The 18,155-nt window shown below is 44.5% G+C and overlaps 1 protein-coding gene across 2 annotated transcripts in view; it reads right to left on the bottom strand.

Annotated features, from left to right (window-relative positions):
- LOC115314824 (monocarboxylate transporter 13) overlaps window positions 1–17,758 on the bottom strand; it is a 38,037-nt gene extending 20,279 nt beyond the window's left edge. Inside the window, exons 1-2 of one of the 2 annotated variants that reach the window (XM_029973920.3) lie at window positions 17,439–17,758; window positions 1,608–1,767 (exon numbers count right to left, since the gene is read on the bottom strand). The gene's annotated coding sequence lies outside the window, so the exon portion shown is untranslated. The remainder of the gene's footprint in view (window positions 1–1,607; window positions 1,768–17,438) is intronic. The other variant, XM_040502123.1, reaches the window with a different exon arrangement.
- Between the last annotated feature and the right edge of the window lie 397 nt (window positions 17,759–18,155).

The raw sequence follows: 18,155 nt of genomic DNA, 5'->3' as shown, positions 1-18,155 counted from the left end.
CTGGCTGGTTTATGAAATAATCCACCCCAGCACACCAAGTCCTTCTAACTTGTCACTTAATATCATTTACGGTACCCCTCGCTATTGTACATGTTTGTGTAAACCATCATCACGTGCGCATCTCCTTAAGACACTCCCTAATCAATCTAGGATAATATCACAGCCTTGCGCGCAAAGACCACCTTAAAGTCTCAAAACCTGTCGACCTTCGGGAAGCTCAACAAGGACAATAAAAGAACCATTGTGTGTGCCTGGAGCCCCTTGGGACTTTACTAGGCTGACTTTTCTCAAATACCGCACTCTACGCGTAGCAGGGACTTGTCAGACGAGTAATAAGGATAATCGATTTACAACAAGGCCAACATGTAGTGTTTTGAGTGAAACGGATTTATAAATTCAATCAACTGCTCATAATTCTTGAGTGATTTCAAATTCTCAAATGCCAGGACCTTCAGCTAGGTTTTCGAGAAATCTGACAACACGTAATGGCTGCGCTCTATTCTGATTGATCAGGGTAACGAGCTGAAGCTGTAGTTTGTGACTGTTCGACAGGCACATAACAGCTAATACAACTGCCCTCACTGAGTTAGTCACACGTCAATGCATCTAATTGCCAGTCATTAAGAACATTAAAAACAACCCTCCTAACCGTCTGAACATTTTCAACAAATGGATGAAACAAGACAAAAGGGGCAAACTGAGCCTTCAACTTCACATAACTAGCTGGTCATTCTGCAAACCTGTCTGTTTTATCGGTCACAAATGACATCACATTCTTCGGCTGCATTCTACTTCTTAATTGTCTCACTTTCGTGAAGTCCCTTAATATCAAACCGGATAAAGTCCTTACCTAATATAGACCGAAGCTCAGATCTTAGTACCTGAAACACCGTCCTATTGTCTTGGTTATCTGTTTTTCTGCCAATGGGTTTTGCCGAGACCGCTATAACACTAGCCACCGGTGGCAAATGGTGGTATCTATACGGGTTCCTAGTATCACGTTCGGCACGCCGATATGTCATACAGGTATACCGGCGTAGCTTTTCGAAATTTCATTAGCATTCCCTCCGTTGATATCTCACATTCAGTGTTTTTTGCATAAGCTCTTAAAACTCAAGAAGTACTTAAGTTGAACAAGACTAACATATCTACGGTGTACACGGGAAAGCAATCGTTGTAACCTCCAACAAAAATCTCAAGACCTTCCTAAAACGACCCTGAGTCGGCAGAAGATTTGTTTTCGCTGGGTTTTCAGACGACGTGAAAAACGGGAATTTTGTTCAGGCGTAGAGATGTTCGTATATTTATATATCTAGACATATTAAGTATTGGGAAAACACTAGGTTGTCGGTATATTATTCCGTCAAAGATATGCTTCCCCACTAATCAATTTGAATTTTGGATCTGGAATTGTTGTGTTTAAACTTTCTGGCACGACCGAACGAGTTCAACACCCAGAGACAATAAAACTGCTATAATGATTGAATGTGCACTATAATCCTGCACAATATTTGCTAAGCGGTGTTTTGTACAACATGGAACAACTCAACTTCAGTAACGCTAAAACGTCCTTAAGCGATTAGCGCGTTCGGCTAACCCCCGCTTACCTGGGAAACGCTTTTTCCTAGTAGTGAACCGTCGACGAGGGACGTCCGGCTCGCGGTAATTTTCACCGAGCAGTGGGCTTCATTCTCGGCAGCAACCAGCGCGTTCGCCAAAGCAGACGCCTCGGTGACCACCCTTCATTGTCAATGTCCCTTTGACGGCCTGAGCGAGAACAACCACATCGGCGTCGATCTCAGAAGAAAAACGTGTGTGCACCTCTTTTTTTTTCTTTTTTTTTTCGAGAGGCCGCGTTTTTTATATATATTTATATTTTTAGAACACTCCTATCGCAGCGGGGTGCGTGTCAGAGATGGATTCCCGAACGAGCCGCTCCCCGGTAAGTGTTTCGTTCGTGCGTGCTGCACACGGTGCTGACAGCAGGAATTCTTTTAGACGCATAGGAGGCGGCTTCGTTAACAAGCGCCTCAGTTGTCATTGTGCAATCTGATATCTTGTGTATATAGTGTACCGGGAGAGCTTCGATGAAGCTTTTGAACGCCTACACTTGGGAGCATTCTTTGGAGTGCGTTTTATGCCAAGATTAGACAAAAGCAAGTCCCAGGTTTGATCTCTTGCTAAGCCACTAGAGTATTTTGACATCTCTTTGGGCGGGAGGGGGGGAAGGAGGGGCTGTACCTTTGTTTATTCTGTTTATTGGAGTCAAAGACAGCGGTGGACGAGGGACTATGTTTAGAAGTCATAAAAGGCCGCGCTGTTTTGACTGGTTCACGTGTAATCGTATCTACAGGGGTGGCCATCTCTGGTTCATGCGGGATTTTTATCTTGTAATCCCTGTCTAAGCGCATGTGCAGTTATTTTGGATACTCAGGCTAGTTTTGGTGTTTTTGACGAAATGGTTCTTTTTATTTACATTTGTGTTATTTGTAGTATCTCCGTTGATGGGACTCGAAAAATTAATATTTTTTGCTGACTTGTACGTTGTTCAACTACTCTACTCAAGTTACTGTAGTTTAACTAATTTTGTGAGTAGTTTAGTAAATTTGAAATATATTTTTATTGCGGTAATTAGTCGTTTACTTTAATTACTTTTTTCGAGTAACTTCTACTCAAATTACAAATTACTTTCGAATTTTAGTGGTTCTTTTGCCTATAAACAAACATTTCTGCACAAAATATATAAGATGGAAGATCAGCTGGTATCTGCGAAGAGGGCGAAGCATGTGGCGTAGAAACGGGGGGGGGGGGGGAATAAAGTGGTATGGAGAGTCCGAAACCCCTTAAAATTTTCACGAGCCCCCCCCCCCCCCCCCCCCCCTTTCTGCAACAACACTGCTGCGAGGCGCGGGAGCGAAGACACGACGCAAGAAAGGCCAATTAACTGTGGGATTAGCGACGAAGACTGGCGTTCCTTTGTGTCCCGAATCTCAAGGAGACTTGACCCATTTGAAGAAAGGGCTTGTCCCCGCTTCTCCCCAAAGAAGGAACTCTCGCCCACTACTGGAGGTGTATGCATACTGCCTCCTCACTCAAAGGAGGCAACAAAATGCAGCACCTGCTCTGAAGCTCATCTGGTGCTCCCGTAGTTTGTGCTGTACTCCCAGAATTGCGTGCTAAAGGGCAACGCGAAGGTGACATTTTTGTGTGCCTTTCCTGTCAAAACTCAAAGATTTGAAGATCGTTCGAGAAACGTTAGTAATTTCCCTAACGTTTTTACATAAAAAATAATAAACCAGCTGTGTTGGGAAGTACTCTTAGTACATGGTACATAAAGTACCACTGTTTAGAAAACTTGCACTTTACTTAAAGTACATTTTCTGAGCATTGACTTATACTTTACTAAATTATTTTTCTCGTAGTTAAAGTAAAACTTCCGGCTTGAATGTACATCCCACGAATTGAGAAACAAGAAATGACATATTGCCGTGTCAAAACGCGCTTTTTCGAAGCGTTATCTGGTCATTTCCCTTAGTGAAGTAATGGCGGCTATAAGACCGACACAAATTCCTTATAAGTTGAATGTGTCAAATAGCTCGTCAGCGAGAGTAAAACAACTACTCGGTGGCAGTTTGACTTTATACAATATTTGCTGCGGTTTCCGTTAAAAAGTTGATAAACCTCCGATCACACCTGGGGCAATGCATACCAGTTAAACAGAAACACTATGTAGGGAATGAGAGTGCATCACGAAAATTGTGTCAAAAGGACTTGTACTTTACCTTAAAATATATTGCATCTATAGTAAGGTACTTCAAGTACATTTCACCCGGTGTACTTACTACTTTACTTGAAGTACCTAACCTCTAATTGACTTTGTACATTACTTCAAGAACTTTTTAGATGTACTTCACGCAACACTGTAAACAAGCAAACACTCTCTAAAAAATCAAGCTGAGGCAGTGCTAAACCTCAAAGTAGAAATTACACATTCGCAGTACTTCATTGACCAAAAAACAAAAAAGAAGTACAAAACAATTAGACAAACAAACAACCAGCTCGTAAATCATTTCTGTGAAAAAACAAGCCGATTCGTACTTGACTAGCACAATTCCGTTAACGAATCAAAATCTATTTACTTTCTTGTTACCCATAAAAAAAAACATATAAAACAAACTTCAGACGCAACTACCAAAGTAAATCGCTACTTTTTTTCGGTAATTAATAATTTTCTCAATTACTTTTCATTTGAGTAATTTCTACTGTACTCAAATTACTTTTGAGGCAAATACTCAGTAACTTAATTACTTTTTTTGAGTAACTTGTACAGGTCTGATGTTTTGGCCTCGTGCGTCCCTTTTTAGCGGGTGACTACTAGGTATAAATTGTCGCTTCCCTTACTCAAAACGAAAGTTGCATCAATGTGTCTTGACTCAGTTCCTATAGTCACTTGTGTTGACTTTGCATTGGCAGGGCTCGTGAAAATCATGTGTCTAAGACGCGCCAGCGCAAACAGAACAAAAGCTTTACTTGGGTTCCGCACGTTATAAACTTTATAGTAGGTATGCGTAAAAGGGTTGTAAGTATTATGTCTGTGTTTTTATTTGTTATGCCCAATGTCAATGAACGTTTCCTCGTTATCCTTTAGGAGTTACAATATTCCTTCCTCTCAAGAAATGGAGCTATCGGATGCATATTTTGTTTCTATTCTCACGGCGCGCTGAAGAAAAATCTAAGGAGGTTTCAAATCTTATAAATAATTATTTTGATATAAACGAACCGTTCGATGGGAGGGTTCTAAATTTTAGGGACACTAAAGAATTTAAAGCATTTAAATGCTTACAGCAATTTCAGTTTCGTGAAAAATAGAAATAAATCTACTGCGCACAGTGTCTATTCCTTAAAGTGAAATACCTGGTCGCGGGTGATTACCTCCAAAGGTATACAAATTTTCGGGAGTATAGGCCGTGCAGCAGACATGCATAAAAGTTAATGCTTTACCATGCGCAAATTATCTACTCTATTCTGTGTACTATCTAGGATTGAAAGAGTTAAACAGTTTTCAGAACCCGGCGTGAAATGTACTGGACCTGGCTCTAGCGAACTTTCAAGTACATACCCTCGCACCGATGTCTAAGCCCCCTTTTCACCCCAATCAGTGGCACGTCCCCATCTCCGCTTCTTTCAACGCTTCTTACAACGCTTCCTACGGGAGAGCAAAGCATGCAAGCCATGAATTGTTCGCTTTTAATAGGGGGAATTAGCTTCGCCTTTTCACATTTTTAGATAGCGTTGATTGGGCACCAGTCAACGCTGGTGCCCAAAAAAGTGTCGTAGTTTAACCCGCTATCCTCTTTGGTTTTCGCACGAGCGTAGGTCCGAGCTTAGAAAGAAAACTGTACTATCATAAGAATTAAAGGTCAAACAAACACTGTTCTGTTATAGTAAGTTTTGCAAATCACGAGCGTTAGCTAAGGTATTATCTAGGGGGACAAAGAATCTTATCGAGGGTCAGTTTAACGCAGCTTAAACCGCGACCCCAAGTATTTCTGGTGGTACATCAACGATCGCATGACCACGTTCTCTTCTGCGATAAGCCTATGTGACGCATCTAGTAAAGTACTGAATGAACCTGCATGTGTCTCAAGCGCATTCGCTGATTATTTCGAATCTGTTTACTCCTCAAACCGAGCCGCGTCATGCACGACAGATAATAGAAACAGGCATAATGGTAACCTCTCGATTACGTCTTTTCAAAACGCTGAAATCGAGATTGCGATGAAGCGTCTAAACCACAAGCTATCAATGACTTTTAATGGCACCCCAAGCGTTATTGTTAAATGTTGTTCCTTATTTCTTACGCCAATATTAGCGCAGATTATCAACTTGTTTCTATCAAGTTTTACTTTTCCCGAGTATTGGAAAAATTCTGTCTTTGTCCCCGTTCACAGAGGTGGCAAGACCGTTGACGCAAAGAATTACATACCGGTGTCCTTTCTCTGTGCTTTTTTCGAAAGTTTTTGAAATCGTTCTGTTTGAACATTTGTCACAATTTTTTAAATGTAAAATTATCATTTCACAACATCGTTTCTTCCCTAGCAGGTTCGTAAGGACCAATCTAGTGTCAGTCTTTGTTTCGTCAATTTCCGATCAGCGTGTGCAGGTGGATAGCGTATGCTTGGATCTGTCGAAGTGACTTAGTGAATCATTCAATTCTTGTGCATAAATTGGGGACATGTGGAGTAAATAACCAGCTTTGCAAATTTTCTTCAAACTATCCGATGGAAGGGAAAACCTTCGTTTAAGTATTAGGACATAAATCTAGATCTTATGTGTCTTTTTCTGGTGTACCACAGGGGTCCATACTATAGGGCCAATTTCATTCAATGTTTTTATAAATGATCTGGGGTCTTCTGTCCGCCATTCACATATTTTCCAATATGCTAACGACATTAATTGTTTAGGCAGGTGTCATCCATCTATGACCGTGAAATGATACTCGAGGATGTTAATTCTGTGCTCGATTGGTGTTGCTAAAATCTTTTAACACCGAATCCAAAAAAAAACTGTAGTTATGTCCTTTTCTAAGAAATTTGAAATCGTAAGTTTTTGCTACAGTCTTGTGAACCTACCTCTGCGTAGGGCTGACTGCACAAGAGACTTAGGAGTATATATTGATTCATCATTGTCATTCAAAGAACATATTTCCAACATCACTAATGCTGCCTATCGGACGCTAGGTGTTATTTCGAGAACAACGCGTCAATTCCCTTCGTTAGCTTGTATAATCATTTTGTACTTTTTCATTAGTACGCAGCAAGCTTGAATTTTGTTATTTTGTTTGGAATTGTATTGGTACTGCAATCTACTCAAACATCGAATGCGTGCAGAGACGTTTCCTTCGTAATATTTATGATCGCTACATTAGCCGTAGCGTTTATTATGAGTATTAAAGGCTTTTACGACGATGTGGTTGTAGTACACTAAGCTATAGAAGACTTGAGCGTGATCTAATGCTTTTGTATAAATGCGTTCATGGCGGCATTAATTGTTCAACCCTCACATCAGCTATTAATATGTATGTACCGCGAGTGCTTTTGATGGTAAATCCCACCTTCTCACTTACAGCACCAACCTTTCCAGTCCCATGAAACGCATCCAACATTTTTATAACACGTTCAGTACAACCAGCATCGACATTTTCAACTCGTGTTCATGTGTTTAGGCGTTCAATGGCTGATATTTAACTGTTACCTATTTCGTGTTCCCCATAATAAATATTCTCTTTTGCAAGTGCCGTAGATTTCTTGTGTGTGCTCCTTTTGACTCTGTGCATCCTTAGTTAGGCTCCTCGCCGTTCATAACCACGGAAAATAAACAAATGAATGCATGAACGAATCTACGGGTGTGGACTATACAAGTTTTGCTTATAAAATGCTGTCTCGGGGCTGTCCCCGTCTAGTTGTACGAATAACGTCTGTTTTACTCTAGCCGTTAGTCAGTGAGGAAGCGCTCACTCTACCAGAGTGTTACTTTTGTTCTCGATGTCCCCGAGGACCCCAGACCCGACTCCTCGCCAGACTTGAGCAAGGAATTAGACCCCCCTCGCTTCAAGCGTGGGCCTGCCCGGGACTCTCCACCACCTCAGCGGCTGCCGTGGACCTCTGGCAGTCTCTGTTCGACTTCCACTAAAACCAGGCAGCTCCCGCGGTCGGCGCCGGGCCCGGCTTCAAGACTTGAAGCGCCAGAAACCTACGCTTAGGATTCTGCCCCAAGACACTACCAACAGCTACAGCGACAACGTCTCTGAAGGGTAATCTTATTAAAAATGAAGGCAGAGTCCCTTTCCGCTCCCCATACCGCCATACCTCCCCCCCCCCCCCCCCCCCCCGACCTACAAACCACAGCACTATCCCAGGTGCGTAAAATGTGAATAAAATTTGTAAAAACTTACGCTACCCGTAAAAAAGAAACACAGCGACAGCTGGGTTGTGACACCGGAGCCACTAAGGTGTCATTTCGGAGCAGATAGACCGAACGAATGGTAGAGATGCGAGCGCACCATAGAGTCGCCATGGGCGTTCCGAAATTAACCGAGTAACACACATGACGAACATTCCATAATGATTTGGAACCAATGGGGGTGTATTAAGTAGAGAGCCCTTCGTGAACCCGTTTGTGGGGGGCGTATTTTCGAAGTGAAGAACACTTCGAAAATAGCGCACCCACTTTCGAAGTCCATGGAACGACAAAACTGCATGTGCATGCATGAGTCGTTCCCTTTCGTTGGTGTGGCTACCTGAACGTCGTATGCAATGTTAATAGACACAAACTAACACCGCCTTGTGGTCACTGAACAACAACTTCCAAAATCGCGCAATCGAGTTTCGAGCGTGAAGCTCCACCTAGTTTCACGGCCATGGTTTCGCCCGCTTAACACCCGCCTAGCTTTATTCGTTTGATCGCCCCTTGCATAATTAGCGAAAACATATTGTTTTTATAGTTCCCATTATCAGCAGTCTCAGGTTTACGTTTCTAAATGCCGCCATGATGCCACATGACAATGTATTCTCACCTGCCGTCACAGTGTCACCTGACGTCGTTAAGTCGCATGACATCACTGTGCAATGTGACTTGACAATGTCATGTCATGGTGTCAGCTGACGCCAGGTAACAGGTGACGTGTTAGTATAATTAATGCAAAGTTGCAGGCGAGCTAGACAGAATAAACGATCGTTTATTCTGTCTGTCTTAAAAAGTGCTCTCGCTTTCTTGTTTAATGTAGCAATACAAAATATAAAAACCATACCTTTTAAATCAGTCAATTTCTATATATATATTTTAATTAGACTGTATAATATTATCTTTGATGAAAACTGGCGCTCAAATATTTTCAACAGGAGCCAAATATGGACGAAGGCAACGCCTAGTGCTTATCATGCACCGTTGTGAACTATCCAAGGAACACACTTTTTAGCAGGAATTGTCATTGCGGACTTTGCATCAGGTGCACACTGTAGTTCGAAAAATACAGCAATCAAAGAAGAAAACCGTAGAACACCAGCGGGTATTGCGATCCTAAGTAAGTCACTCCTCGTAGGTTCTGTGGCGCGAAGGAGAGACAGCCTAACGTATTTCTTGCCGAAAATAAATATGAAGAAATCGTTTTGTTTTGTTCGCTGGTATTATGTCAATATATAATATTGAGTCCCGGATAACCCTTGAAAGTGTCACATTTGTGTTATGCCAGTGACGTATAATTAAAGATTTTTCATTTGATTTTACATGCCATTCCTCAAATGACACGAAAAATGTCTTTAAATAACAACATCTCCTATCAAACTGACCGAAGCTTTGTACCTTCCATCATAATCGATCATGTCTGCATCAGATCCTGTAATTGGGAAACTGTCAGCCTGAGTGTATGCACATTTTAAGCTTGCTAAGTCTAAAGGCCCGTTCACACAGTTGCGCTTGAGTACAACCGACTGAAAAAGGACCGCTTGTTTAAGTCTCTTGCGACGGCTTACAACCGGCTGCGCAACACTGAGCCGGACGTAAGCCGTAACGAGAGGCTTAAAGCGATGGCGAACCGAACATTTCAGTGTCTATATTAAGCGGCGCACTATCTTTTTTGATGAGTCAGCAACCCTTGGTGTGTGCGAGCAGACGCAACGAAATTGATGTCATCATATCCCCCATTCGAGCTTATTAATCGTTAATGAAGTATATGATGACGTCAATTTTGTTACGTGTCCTCGCGCACACCAAGGGCTGCTGACTTATCAAAAAAGATTGTGCGCCGCTTAATATAGACACTGAAATGTTCGGTTTATCATCCCTTTAAAAATCTGACTGTCTCAGTCGGTGGTGACCCAGCGCAAGTGTATGAACGGGCCTGAACTCGCCCCCTTCCACCAAGAAGTACAGGCTCCAGAAGCTTTAACAATATGGCACGAACGCCGACCGGTCGGTAGATGAGGGCCTTATCGCGGGTTGAAACAGAGGGTCAGCGAGGCTAGGCGCGTGAGGGGAAGGCACAAGCCTACACTAGTGCCGTCTGCTAGGCTGTTTCATCAAGCACGACCCCTCCCTTGGTCTCGTTATCTGCGAAGCTTCCTCGCCACCTGTAATCAATGATAAGGGCGCCGCGCTTATCCCTTCAGTTAAAATTCGCTTTTCTTTTAAATAGCATCATGGTTGGGTGCTCATATGACGTCAGACTGCCTCTTAGTGTCGTGTCACTACACACAAGCCTGGCCGCGGAAGACAAATACGGTAATCCCATTGGCAAATGTGATTTGCCTTTTATTTTTTACAAAACCCCTTATCACTGGCTAGTGATGGAGAGGGGGCCGCGCGGATAAGGAGACCAGGGGAGGGATCGTGCTTGAGGAAGCAACGTGGCAGACGGAGCTAGTGTCGGCGTGTGCATTCTGCCACAGGCGCGTTGTCTCGCTGACCTGCCGTTTCACGCCGGGATAAGGCGGCGATCTACCGGCCGGTCGGCGTTCGCACGATGTCGTTAAAATATCTAGTGGCTATACATGGTTCGCCAGTCAATTCTCAATCAAAAATTATCCAGCATCCGGTAAAAACAACGTGTTTAAATAAAATGTAGATCCTGCAATGTCATCTTCAAAAGTCGAAGTCAGAAAGTTTTACTTCTCTCCGTTTGGAGAGGGGAGGCAGAAAAAATAGCAACTCAATGTTGCTTTATTGACATTTGACGCAGCTTATTGACATGTGCTTGTCCCTCGGCTAATCTTTCAGTATTTTCTACGTGTGCGAAAATATCTCACAGCGCTTACCGCTGCTGAAGTAGTCCGTTGAAATTTCTAAATGAAGACTAAATTGCTTCTGGGAAGCTGCTTTTGAAAAAAAAAAGTTAGATAGTAATGCGGTTTGATAATTTATTTATTAATTGATGCTTAGTTATATTCCTCCAATGACCGAGCTTAGCGCTGGCTTCTGCTTCTGATATAAGTTTCGCCCCTAGAATTTCGGATGAGTTTCTACTTCTTCCGTGTTCTTGTGGGGCATTTGTATATGCAAAACATATTGAGCTAATCCTCAAATCAAATAATATGTAGGAATAATAGTTAGAGCAATCAATGTAGCTTAGGCATTACATTACAATTCACTTAGGCTTAACTCACAAACTTCTTTTTTGGGGGAATGTAATTAGGTGGAGCCAGTACAACATACATAAGTGAGATAGGAGTAAAACATACATGATTTAAAGAAATAAAAGTAATATTTTATTTCTATATGCTCATCTTATTACCCTCTAAGTGCCTTGGACAAGCTGATCTCGTCGGCCAATTTCTGTCTAAAAATGCCATGGACCAGCTCAGCTCGTCCACTGGTTTTTTCGGTAGTGCCCAAATTCCACGGACGAGCTAGGCTCGTCCGAGTAGTTTTATGATGCGAATCATAGATGGCAGCACTCGTTTTAGTGGTCAATTTTTTTCGCCTCCGCTAATTTTCGCGTAATAATCTTTTCAAATTTTATGTGTAATACTCAAGGAATAAAACGCCCAAATAAAAATATATGGCACTTTTAGGTTACTTAAGAAAAAAAGAAAGTGGCACTTAGGTGGTTACACCAAAGGTAGATCGTATAAGTCAGATATAAAAAAAAATATTTCTTGTCGTTTTATATTTACTTTGTATGAAAAACTCATTAACGGTTGCTTCAATGGGTATGAACCTCCAGAACAATTGTCCATGAAAGGTTATTTATTCTAAATATATTTACACATTTTAACACCACTGTTATGTACCGACGCCACCGGCAAGTGGACTAAGCAGCCGGTGCCGCGAGCCTCGTGACAATCGCGTGCCAGCGAGAGCTCAGGCACTTGTTCCTGGACCGAGAACCGCGATGGACGCACCGTCCACACTGCAAAGCTGACAATAAAGCTTGTACTTATCAATTGGCGACGAGTGACAGAAACGAACCTGCGGGTTTGAGAAGAGGGCGACTCACGGCACCATGGAAGCGTTCTCGGGAAAGGGTTGGTGATCTTGGGCGGAGCGGCTCATCTACTACTTCTAGGCCAACAGCACCAATGATGGCACCAAAAAGCGGGCCGTTCTGCTAACTCTGTGCGGTCCGTCCACATTTCAAACGGTCAAGGCATTGGTGGCTCCCAAATCTTCGAGTGAGTTGACTTTCGAGGAGATCGTGAATTTGCTTCAAGCACACTTTGATCCCCGACCGGCAGAACTGTTCAGCCGTTGCAAGCTCCAACGGCGAGATCAACAGCCCGAAAAGTCAGTGACCGCTTACGTCGCTACTCTTATGCAACTTGCAGCAGACTGCAATTTTGGGAACTTTACAGTGACTCCGACGACTAGCACAGCTAGCCCTCCCGCCTCATCGCCAGCTGCTGGGGCAGCCGACAGCACTGTCAGCACGGTCATAACAGTGGTTCCCAGCAACGCGACGATGTTACCCATGGACATAATGTTGCGCGATCGTTTTGTTTGCGGTCTTCAAAATGAAAATCTCCAGCAGCGGCTTTTTGCAGAGCGGGACCTTACGTTTCTCAAGGCGTTAGACATTGCTGTACGAGCCGAGAGCGTAACCAGCGGCAAGAGCGAGAGCCGAGAGTGCCACCAGCGGCAAGTAAAAGCAGATTTTCAAGAAATAAACAAAGCGGGAAAAACGTGTCCGGCACATCGTCGCCAGGAGAAGACGACGCCATCGTCCACGCCCTGCTATCACTGCGAGCAACTCCACAGTCCTAGTTCTTGCGAGTTCCGGACATCACATTGTCGGTACTGATAAAAGACGGCACACATCGGGAAAGCTTTCTTCAAAAGAAAGAAAAATGCACAAAGCTCCGTACAGGCACTCGACCGGCAGGAAAATCATGGCCCCTTTACGGAACCGTCAGGCACGCTGGATGACTTGTACGCCGTAAAACCGCGACGGGAGCCGGCAGAGTAGGTTATGATAAGCCTGGAAGTTCAGGGTGTTCCTCTCAGATTTGAGGTGGACTTGGGAGCTGCGTTTTCTTTGATCAGCAAACAAACGTTCCAAGCAGCGTGGCCAAGGACCCTCCGGAATTTACAGACAATAACATCGCTCTGCGTACCTGGTCTGGGGAAGGAATTGAATCTCTGGGAACAATTCACGTCATTGTCTAGTTCAAGAAACTGAAAGTGAACTTGCCTCTTCTTGTGATGAAGCACCCCGGATGTAACCTTCTTGGGCGCAATTGGTTAGCAGCCTGGGAATTGGCCGCAGTGGCATGCACCAAATGGTAGTGGACGGCAGCCTGACAGCCTTCATCGAAAGGTACGGGTCAGTGTTTGACGGGAGCCTGAACGGCTACAACGGGCCAGGGGTAAGCCTAAAACTGGAAGACAATGCGTCACCCAAGTTCCTACGAGCTCGCACTGTGCCATTCACTTTCAAACCAGCGGTGGAAGACTAGCTGCAACGTCTCAGTGAACAAGGCACCCTTGAACAGACTCAGCACTCGAGTCGGGCAACTCCCGTTGTAGTAGTGAGGAAGAAAAACAGCAGCATCAGACTTTACGGTGACTACCGGAGCACCGTCAACGCTGTGACGCTCAAGACGTCATATCCACTGCCGACAGTGACAGTGGTGCTCGCAAAGCTGCGGGGAGGGAGTGTTCTCCACCATCGACCTGGCTCCAGCATACCAGCCGTTACGAGTCACCGAGAACACAGCTGAAGTTCTGACCATCAACACGATAAAGGCACTTTATCGTGTCAATCGACTTCCTTTAGGCGTCTCAACAGCACTAGTCATTTTCCAGAAATGCATGGAGACAACACTTGCTGGGATATCCGGTGTCAGCGAGTATCTGGACGACATCATTCTCAGTGGTGCCACAACCGCGGAACACGCCCAGCGCCTGAACCTTGTCCTGTCAAGACTTCAAGAAGCTGGCCTGCGAACAAACCGTGAGAAGTGCCTATTTCGCGTTCCTGAGGTAACATACCTAGGCCACACGATCGATGCGGTTGGTGTTCATCCAATCAACGACAAGATCAAGGCGTTCAGGGAGTTGCCAGAACCAACGTCAAAAGCTACGCTGCAGTCGTTTCTCGGAATGCTCGCATTCTACGAGAGGTTCTTAGAAAACCGATCGACTGTAGCCTGCGATCTATACAGACCACTAGCCAAGAACGTCCCTTGGCACTGGGAAGGGCGCCATGCCCTCGCTTTCCGGAAGTCGAAAGATGGTACTTCGCAAGGCAACGTTGGCTCACTACGATCAGTCAAAACCACTGCGTCTGTCCTGTGATGCGTCACCATATGGCGTCGGCGCAGTTCTTGTGCAGGTTGACCACGAGGGCAGGGAAGCTCCAATCGCATTCGCGTCAAGAACTCTACGGGATGCCGAGAAAGATTACTCACAGCTTGATCGAGAAGGATTACCTGTCGTGTTTGGGGCGATGCACTTTCACCAATACATCGCCGGACGAAGTGTCGTTATTATTACCGATCACCAACCACTGCTTGTCATCTTGGGACCGCAGAAGCCGGTACAAGTCTTGTCACCCCGAATGCGGCGATGGTGCGTCAAACTATCGGCGCACGATTACAAACACGTGAACAGGCCTGGGAAACAACACCAGAACGCGGACGTTCTAAGCCGTCTGCCCCTACCTGACAGTGACGACGAGCCTTGCTCAGCAGAAGACGTCCTGATGATTAAAGCCTTGAGAAGCTCTCCGCCGACAGCAGAGAAGATAGCAGCCATGACATAAGCGGATTCGATTCTGTTCCGCGTCGACGAGTCTGTTCAGCAAGGCAAGCTTCATGAGCTCACGGAGGAAACTTTACCGCGTACAGAAAAAAAGGCGCACAGATGTCCACTCAAAGAGGATGTGTCACATGGGGATCCCGGGTGGTCATACCAGCCTTGGCACGTCCTGAAGCCATGAACGTAGTGCATGCTGGACACATGGAAGTTGTGGCCATAATCTGCACGCAGCTATGTGTTGTGGCCTGGCATCGACCGCGGCATAGAGGAAGCTGTTGGCAGCTGCCCCATCTGCCAAGAGTCAAGGAAGACACCAAGCAAGGCACCGCTTCCTACGTGGGATCACGCATCACTTTCTCGGGACACGCTGCATTTGAACTTTCCAGGGCCTCTGGAAGGAAACTTGTTCCTTGTCGTTGTAGATGCTTACAGGAAGTGGCTAAAAGTTCGAAGCATGACTAATGCCACATCTGCAGCGGTCATCAAAGAACTCCGAGGTATGTCGCAACTTTTAGACTGCCTCGCAAGATTGTTTCCGACAAAGGAAGCTTCTTCGTATCCAAGGAGATAACGGACTTTTTTGACAAGAATGGTGTGAAGTTTGTGACCATCGCTCCGTACCATCCAGTGACAAATGGCCAAGCCGAGCGCATGGTTTACGAACTTCAGCAAAGTTTGACAAGAGAGAAAACGGAATCGCTGTCACTGAGAATTTCTAGATTCCTGTACAAACAACACAACTCAGTTGGCAGCTCGACAGGAAAAACACCAGCATTCTTGATGTTCAGCAGGTAGCTTACTACCAACATCAGTAGACTCTTTCCTCATCCAGAAAGTAGTCACAAGGAACGAGCTACGGAAAAGTCACCGCCGTCCAGGGTGTTCCACGAGGGACAGGCAGTCTATGTACTAAACTTCAAAAGAACTCCTAAATGGATCCAAGAAAAGTTCACCAAAAGACTTGGAAGTCGCTCCTGGCTGGTGGAGACGGCAACTGGATCAACCCGCCGTCACGTGGATCAGATCAGGCGTCGATTAACGACATCAACTCCATCGGCTGAGCGGCCTGTTCCTGCTCATGTTTTCGACTCTCAACAGGATCACCCTAGCGAGAGATCGTCATTCCAAGATAATTCCGAGACGACACCGAAACACACGACAGACGCCGGAAGCGGAAGAAGGGAGCAACCCCCAAGAAATAGGCACCCTCCAGAACGCTATGGGAGCTACATCTGAGGGGGAAGAGGTGTTATGTACCGACGCCACCGACAGGTGGACTAAGCAGCCGACGCTGCGAGCCTCGTGACAATTGCATGCCAGCGAGAGCTCGGGAACTTGTTCCTGGACCGAGAACCGCGACGGGCGCACCGTCCACACCGTAAAGCTGACAATAAAGCTTGTACTTATCAATTACTCACACATATACTCTTTACTTTTGATTCAGACCACTCTGTGCTTCTTTAATGATGCAATCTTATTTCTGTTTTTAACGTCAGTTATTATGTTTTAATTAACCTAATGCATCGACCTACTTAAAAATAAGCCACATGAGATGAACCATTAAATCTTATTAGAAACGTTTTCACATCTAAGTATGAGAAGAATCGATGTCATACCGAGGTTCACATAGAGATGCGCACTTTATTCTTGGAATGCAGCCGACCAATGGAGTCAACATACGTCAGTGCCCAGTGCTGGTAAGTCAAAATTATTCTAGCTGCGATTATGCGAAGGTCGCCGCATGTATGAGACACGCCGTACTAGAAAAATAGCGTCAGCACTGACACGGCTTGCCGATAATTTCTACCTACCATTGGTACGGAAAAATGGTTCAGAAAAGGAAAGGGCGAGGAGGAAGGGCGCACACTGCTTCTTCGTCGACTTTTACTTTGATTGTCGAACTGGGAGCTCCCAACAATACTGAGCTACCGAGAGCAAATGGAAAAGGTATAAATTCAGCTTTTTGTATATCTTACATGTGGACAACTTCCTTCGGTAAGATCTTACTTAACGTTGTTTTTTTCGATGTAATTTACAAAATAAGTGCCGTCATCAAAAGTACTGAATGGTGAAGACTCAAAACTTCAATAAAAAAAATCTACAGTATTTTTAAGATGTGGATGAAATTAACGTAGTCAAACACATATCATTTAAATCATCTGTTTTTTTTTCCCTTCTGGTTGGGTCGGTTGGTTTATCGGAGACAATGCATGCGCAAAAAAGGCAAAAGAGAACCAATAATATACACAAACAAAAAGCTTTACCGGAAAAACATTAAATTAAATAATGCACGTAAATGGTAACGAAATAAAGGCACTAAAAATTTACAAACACTAGTTTTATGCATTTTATTTTAAACAAGCCTTCTAATTAACAAGTGCGACCCGCATTAAATTTTTTTCCTTTTCTGAGTTTTTTGTGTTCCTTTTTTTTGGCTTTGCAAGGCGTGTTTTACCACCGCTATTTACTGGACAAGTATCCCATTAAATGCTGGCAAAACCTGTTACATATTCTCTTTGGCACCTTAATCTGGTAATAGCAACTACAAAGGAACCACTTGCCAAGTGCGACAGTAAGATGCACATGAATTAGAGCCCATACTTTTCACAATCCGGAAACGTTCCTATTTCGCCCGACAGAGTCAAATCCCTGACAATGGGGGCACAGCCAGCGACGGCAGCTCTTACCTCACAATGTGAACTACGGTGGTCCGCGAAAGCAGTCGTAAACGGCTGCAAGAAAAGTCTGCTCCCGCTCATCTGGCATCGACCATGGACTTCCGTCAGCGGCAAGAAGGAAAAGATGTTCGTCCCTAGCCTTCGTGAAGCGAGCCGCCGTCGGCGCATAATTGCATGGCCTTTTCGCCCCCGCTCCGCGTGCAGAGACAAGGGCGCTTCGGACGTTCCCGTTCGCGCTGCGTTCACGGGACGACAAGTGTTTCTTATCAGGGAGAGGGAGAGAGAGAGAGAGAGCTGTTTCTTTTAGCCAAGTGCAGGTCCGTAGAATCTCTTGCTTCAACGGAACGATAGCTGGCTCCTCTGGCAAGCGTGGCTAATCTCGAACCTACAGCAGCGCAGACAACGAGCCTGCTGAACGGTGCATCTGTGACCGTGGCACCGAGCAACATTAGACTCAGGGTTGCCAGACATTTACAGGTTATTTTACAGCGACGCTGTATATGGCTAAAGTTCCATCATAACTTCGGTGAATTTCTTTGCTAAATCTGTACACATAATGCTTTACATGTATAAAAACATCAGCTTTTATATACGTAAAACATATATAAAGATTTTAATTTAGCAAAGCATCTCACCGAAATTCTGATAAAACCCATTAGTGTACATCATAGTGATCACAAAGCAATCACCACTACCGTTTCAAAATGATATATGTATTCTGTAAAT

This window comes from Ixodes scapularis, unplaced genomic scaffold, assembly GCF_016920785.2.
Source record: "Ixodes scapularis isolate PalLabHiFi unplaced genomic scaffold, ASM1692078v2 PGA_scaffold1__304_contigs__length_218370807, whole genome shotgun sequence".
NCBI classification, from domain to species: Eukaryota; Metazoa; Arthropoda; class Arachnida; order Ixodida; family Ixodidae; genus Ixodes; species Ixodes scapularis.
The sequence above is the reverse complement of the archived record's forward strand: the minus strand, read 5'-3'. Positions and strand labels throughout refer to the sequence as shown.